Here is a 6877-nt window from a genome sequence, read left to right as displayed (position 1 = left end):
CGGCCACACCTCCAGAATGGGGATGTGTATCCAGGAAAGCAGTGACTCTGAAAAGGATTTAGGGGCCATAGTGGAGAAGCCACTCAACATGAGCTCCCAGTGTGATGCTGTGGTGAACAGGGCTAAAGCCATCATTACACGAAGGAGCAGAGCCGTGAGTAGGATAGGGAGGTGACACAGCAGCAGTGAGACTGCTATTGGAATACTGCCTCCAGTGTTGGTGTCCTCCTTTGAAAAAGATGGTCCTAGAAATTGGAGCTGGGGCAGCAAAGAGCCACCAAATGTTCTGAGGGCTGGAGAAAAATGCCTTCTAGTGAGCTATTGAAAGAGCTCAACCTGTTTAGCTTATCAAAAGAAGATTGAAAGGTGACTTCACTGAAGTGTTGAAATGCCTTAATGGAGAGAAAATATTGGGTATTAAAGGGCTCTTTAATCGAGCAGAGAAAGGCAGAACAAGACCCAATGGCTGGAAGGTGAAGAGAGAAATTCCTATGACAAATAAGGCACAAATATTCAACAGCGAGGATGATTGACCACAGGAAGAAGCTACCATGGAAAATGGTGGATTCTCCATCTCTTGATGTCATTTAATAAAGACTAGATGCCTTTCCGGAATGTGTTTGCCCCAAAAGTAGCTATTGTGGTAGACAGGAGGCCTGTGATATGCAGGGGGTCAGATTAGATGCTCTAACGGTCTCTGCTGCCCATAAAGTCTACCCATTTCTGAGAAACCGAGTGTAGCATTGGGAGCAGCCTCTGCTTATTAAACAATCGGTTTGTCAGCACCTGCAGGACAATTTGGTTCTTAGGACTAGTGAGCATGGACTTGTCAAGAACAAATCATTCCAGACCAATCCTAGCTCCTTCTTTGGCAGGGTTAGGGGCCTAGTGGAGGTGGGTAAACAGTAGATGTGATCTATCTTGGTGTTAATAAGGCTTTTGACACATTCCCATAGGACATTCTCACAAGCAAACAGATGCTGCTTAGCACTGTCAGAGCAGCTTTTGCTGGGAGATTCTCCCAGCACTTTCCAATAGTGGGAAAGTATGAAATCCCCATTTGACTGCTGGGGACAGAGCCTAGAGGGGGCAGCAACTTACCCCAAGTCCCACAGGTCAATAGGAAATCAGCAATGGAACCCAGGAGTCCTGACTCCCAGTTCCCTGCTCCAATCACTCCAGTGGAGTACACTCCCTCTCAAAGCAGGGGGACCGGACATGAGGGCCTGGTTGTAATTGCCAGCTGTGGGAGGGAGTGTGCAGCAGTGGTTAGTGAAGGGGCCTGGAAATAAGGACTGCTGGGTCTATTGGAGAGTGTCACTAGGAGCAGTGCATAAGATGAGGTGTCCTATCATGTTTACTCAGATCAGATTAGGACATAATAGAATGGCTGAAATAGTTTATTTTATTTGTATTGTATTATTTTGCAATTGTTAAGAGCAGCAACTACTTAGCTCAGACTGAAGCATCTTATCTAATTTTTGAGATCTAAGTGTCTCCTCTTTGAGTGCGACGAGACAATTTAACACATTGTGACAAAGAATTTTCATTGCCACTTGTTATGATTTCAAGAAACAAACTGGTTTAGTTTGAATAGGATTTTCGGTCAGAAACGGTTTCAATGAAATTTCCCCACCATCTCGATTCCTGGGCTCTATCTCTGCCTTTCGGGGGTACGGGGGGGTTGCTGTCTGTTAGAACAGGAGTCTGATTTGGATAGGGATAGAGACCTTTTCAATGTTTTTAATGAAGTAAATACTAATGGGAATTGTGTGATCATGGGAGACTTTAACAGATATAGACTGGAGGACAAGTGCTAGTAATATAATAGGGCTCAGATTTTCCTAGATGTGATAGCTGATGGATTCCTTCACCAAGTAGTTGCTGAACCACCAAGAGGGGATGCCATTTTAGATTTGGTTTTGGTGAGTAGTGAGGATCTCTTAGAAGAAATGGTTGTAGGGGACAGCCTTGGTTTGAGCGATCATGAGCTAATTCAGTTTAAACTAAATGGAAGGCTAAACAAAAATAGATCTGTGACTAGGGTTTTTTTTTTTTTTCAAAAGGGCTAACTTTAAAAAATTAAGGAAATTAGTTAGGGAAGTGGATTGGACTGAAGGACTTGTGGAACAGATGGATCAGACTGAACAGGTTCCAAACCTCTCGGAGGCGCTTACCTTCTAAACAGGGACGTCTGTTTTCTAGTAAAATCAGGAAAAAGAAAGGAGAAAACTCAAAAGAGGTTCCTCCTGGCGCTCACGTATGTGACCCCTAATACTCTCTCAGTCCTCAAAGAGAGACCTCGAGAAGGAGACTTGCTGAAGCAAAGCTACAGGGGACTCAGAGGTTTCCCTGGCCCTGAGCCCCTGTCCTGCCTGGCTGATGTCAGCATCTCTCTGTGAGGTCACCACCTCCCCAGCACCTTTGACCAATAGGCTGAGGTCCTGCAAAAGGCCTTTGTGATGTCACTGTCACACCCACCCCTCCCCTGCAGTGCTAATGTCCTGCCACAGGGCAGACACTTTGGAGGTTTGAGCTACTCTCTGTGGATCACCCCGCTCAATGAGTGTTCATTCTAGGAAGCAAGCCGGCTAGACAGTAAAACAGCAGAGGCTGCTCCCAATGCTACAGTCAGTTTCTCAGAAATGAGTAGACTTTATGGGCAGAAGAGACAGTTAGAGCATCTAATCTGACCCCCTGCATATCACAGGCCTTTCTGCACCATATGGGGCAGGCAGACCTCTGCCTGGGCACAGGGGGAATGCGATGGGGGTAGATCAAGGAAAGGGGGGGAGGGGAATGGGTGTGAGGGAAAGAGCTCCTGTCCCAGATGAAGGAATTTGGGGGCAGAGGAAAGGACCCTGCTCCACAGAGAGGGGAGAGGGTTTCTGTGAGTGCCAGGGGGCTCCATTTCCCCTTCCACTAGCTCCCCATTTACAGAGAGCCAGAGCAGTTCCTGCAGCAGAGAGCGGGAGTTGCTGGTGGCCTCAGAGGGACAGGCCCTGCAGTGCCTCGGGCACCTGGCGCAAGTGCCGCATGACACGGAGCTGGCGCATCACATTGGCCGTGACGTCCTCCTGCTGCAAGGGAACGAGAACCTGTCTGAGACTCAGATGCCTCCGAGGAATCAGGGGGGATTAACGCCCCCTGGAACCAGCAGCATTTCCACCCAGCTCCTGCCCACCTCTGAGGGATGGATTCCCCCTCCTGACCCGCAGGATGGAATCTTGTTGTCCTTCCTAGTGACCTCCAGTGGCAACCCCCCTCCTTGTACGGGGAGCTCCTGCCACGTCCCCCTCAGTGCCCCTGACAGCTGTTCCACCTACAATCCACAGCTCAAGTTCTCAGACCCCTCTCCTCCACCCCCACCCAGGTTGGGTAGGGAGGGGACTGTAGCGGGGGGGGGCAGGAGGGATTCTGGCAGCAGTGAAGTGGGATGTGGGGAGGTTGAGACCTTTCCCCAAGTCACCCCAGCCACTAATGCTGAAGCCGCAGGATGGCAGCCCTGGTGAATGGGACGGATCAGCAGCCCCTGCTGACTAGGGTTACCATACGTCCGTTTTTTCCCAGACATGTCCTGCTTTTCGGCAATCAAACCCCCGTCCGGGGGGAATTGCCGAAAAGCCAAACATGTCCGGGAAAATGCTGGCCGGGCACTTCCCCTCCCGCGGCTGCTCTGCTCCGCTCCTCCCCTCTCAGACTTTAAGAGCTGAGCTGCCCGAGCCAGCGCTACTGGCTTCGGGCAGCCCCCCCCCCCGCCTCCGGACCCTGAGCCGCCGGCCAGGCACTTCCATTCCCGGGCTCCAGCTGAGCTGCTCCGCTCCTCCCCTCTCAGACTTTAAGAGCCGAGCTGCCCGAGCCAGTGCTACCGGCTTCGGGCAGCCCCTGCTTCCTCCGGACCCCGAGCCACGGGCCAGGCACTTCCCTTCCCGGTTCCAGCTGCTCTGCTCCGGCGGCTCGGGGGAAGCAGGGTCTGGGGGCTGCCCGGCAAACCGTGAAGCCTGTAGCGCTGGGGCAGCCCTTTCCCCATGACTGGGAGTGGGAGGGAGGAGGGGGCGGAGTTAGGGCGGGGGAAGGGGTGGAGTTGGGGCGGGGCTAGGGGAGGGGAAATGGGCGGGGCCAGGGCCTGTGGAGGGTCCTTTTTTTTATTTATTAGACATGGTAACCCTACTGCTGACTGAATCCTCCTGTTCTCTCCTGGTGCAGCAGCAGCTGGTAGAGCCGGTAAACCCCCTCCCTGGCCTGCCGGCTGATGTCCTTGGCTGGGTCACTGACCGACAGAGCCAGCTGTGCCATGTGGTGACCCATCCTGGGGAATTCCGCTGAGTTCTAATGGACGGGAGAGGGAGAGGGGACTCCATCAGCATTTTCCTGTCAGCTCCCAGTCCCCCCCGGGCCAGGACTCTCCTTCCCCTTAGTCCCTCTGCAGGAGATGCTACAGCCAGACCCTTAATTTCCTCTGCCCCCAAGGAAGTCTAGAGCACAGGGCTGTGGGCAGGGCCCTCCATGAGGACTTGCTTCCCCAGCCGCTCCAGAATGACAGGGAGGCATGAACCTGGAGCACAGTCCCCTTAAAAGCCCAGAGTCACCACTTAACTAGGACAAGAAGAACTTGACTCAAGCCAGGCTCACTCTCTGCTCTGACTCTGCCTCCCCAAGAGGAACACTCCTAACCCACAGCCCCTGCAGCAGCTCCTACAGCCCGTCGGAGCCAGATCACCTATGCCTGGAGTCAGGAAGCTGGGGTCAGAGGTCACTTATGTCAAACTCAGGGAGGGTGATGGTGAATCTGAGCAGGGCCGTGCTGCTCTTAACGGCCCTGGCTCTCTCTCGCGGCACCCTGGACACGATCCAGTAGTTAATGTGCTGTGGGGAAAGGAGGCAGATCAGGATCAATGGGCAGGTGCACGTATTGTGGAAATGAGACACAGACACACACCCATCCCCAGGGGGCTGAGACATTGTGCGCAGGGTGGAATATCTGATTCATCGATTGCAGAGCTTTGGAAGGGGATTGTTGCCCGCAGGACGATTCTTGAATCCTGCAGGTCACAACTTGTCATTGTCTCTCTAGACTGGAACAATGTTCAGTGTCGGGGCTGGTCCCATCCTCCCTGCACTCCTGATTCCTGAACAATCCCCTCAGAAATCTCAGGGCCCGTCGGAGAGACGGGCTGATTCTCTGGGGCCCTCCTGTTTCTCTAGGAAGGAGCCTGTGACTCTTCTCTGAGGACCCTCTTCTGGATCTCCCAGGAAGGGTTCAGACTCTCACTCCCCAAGCCAGCCAGGGGCCCTGTGGTTAGTGCTCAACACAACCAGGCAGAGCTCTGGCTTGAAGTCCCAGCTCCTTCCTCTGTCCTTTAAGGAGGAAGGGCCTGACACTGCATTGCACTGACTGCCCTGACCAAGGATGCCCACTGGGGGCTCAGCTAGGAGGACAGACTGGAAAATGGATCTAAGAGTGAAGGTAAAATTGCCCCCACCCCTCTCATCGGGCTCACCTCCAAGATGTACTGGAGCCTGTCGGTGTCTGGGGACTCTGCCAGCAGGTTCCCTAGCATGGCGTCCAGGAGGTCTGGCAAGACCCTAGGCAGATCCTGAAAGCAAGGGAGAGCCATGGGTCAGAGTTAGGGAAACTGGGGCTACACCTGCCACAGGATGGGAAGTGGGGTCTCTGGGAAGCACTGGTGAGACCCCCAAACACATATCCTGGCCTCTCTCATTCACATCCCACTGCAGGCAATTAGCAAGGATTCATGGCAGGATGACAGCTGGCTCTTCAATCCATGACTTTAGCTGATCTACCTGCACTTGGGTGGTGTCCTTCTCCATGCCCAGGGTGAAGACGGCGTGCAGGGCAGCTCGGAGGAGGTGGGTCTCCAGCTCTGGCTCCAGGGCAGGTGTCATGGTGCTGGCAAGAGAGAGGAGCCGGCATTAGACTGTGCAGTGCGGGGATGGGACTGGCACCAACATGCAGGTGAAACTGCAGGGAAATAGGCACAGGCTGGCGAGAATGGAAACTGAGGCACCGAGCCAGGGAATGACAAGGCCAAGGTTTCTCAGACAGACAGTGGCAGGGCAGGAATAGCACCTGTTCCCTGGACCCTGCTGCCCCTCCTGTATCTGATCCTGGGTGTGAGCCTCTCCCCAAAGCCGTTGCAATGTTACTGGAGTGAAAAGAACAGCCCAGCCAGGAGAGAGTGAACCTTCCCCCCACCTCTGCCAGAGGAGCCACCCTTGGGCAGTGACCTGGGAGTGGGAGGGGCAGTGACTCCCAGCCCTGGGCCTGAGCAGCACTGGGGTTAGGGGAACCGGGCCGGAGGGTCTTGGTACCTGAGGTTGCCCACAGCAATCAGGGAGTTAGCGAGGACGGCGCCGGGTGGAGAGTTATCAGGCAGTTCCTCAATGAGCTCCTGTGAGACCCAACGGAGACAAAGGAGCGTGTGAGATTTGGGCCACACTGACACTTCTCAGTGAGGAGATTACACAGCCAGGGCCCCACACAGCCAGCAGGATCCCCCCATCTGCCCCCCGCTCCTCCGATTCCTGCCCAATAGTGACCACTCTCCGAGTTTCTCCCGTCTCTTCTCCCCAGTCTTCAGCCCCAGCAATCCCTGCCCTCTGCTGCCCCTCCAGCACCAACAATCCCCCATCCATTGGCCTGGGGAGACCCCTGCCCCTCCCATGTCTCTGTCTTTCCTCCAGCTGCTGGGCACCGTGTCTCACTCACCACAATCCTCTCCGCCACAGCCGCCTTACAGCAGTGCGGCTCCACTGTGTCCTGCCCTCTCTGCTGGGCAGCGAGGCACGCGGGGTGGATGGCATGCAGGAACACGAGCTGCTGGGCCTCCTCCTGCACCCACCAGGAGTGGGGTTA

The 6877-nt window shown here is 54.4% G+C and overlaps 1 long non-coding RNA gene across 1 annotated transcript; it reads right to left on the bottom strand.

The window, feature by feature from the left end:
* Nucleotides 1-710: 710 nt before the first annotated feature.
* On the bottom strand, nt 711-6415 carry LOC135981309 (uncharacterized). The gene is made up of 3 exons (XR_010598269.1): nt 6334-6415; nt 5806-5911; nt 711-5597 (listed from the first exon to the last, which is right to left on the bottom strand). It is a non-coding gene; the product is annotated as an uncharacterized LOC135981309 (long non-coding RNA).
* Between the last annotated feature and the right edge of the window lie 462 nt (nt 6416-6877).

The sequence above is a fragment of the Chrysemys picta genome, chromosome 2 (assembly GCF_011386835.1).
Source record: "Chrysemys picta bellii isolate R12L10 chromosome 2, ASM1138683v2, whole genome shotgun sequence".
Classification (NCBI taxonomy): Eukaryota; Metazoa; Chordata; order Testudines; family Emydidae; genus Chrysemys; species Chrysemys picta.
This window is presented reverse-complemented; position numbering and strand designations above follow the sequence as displayed.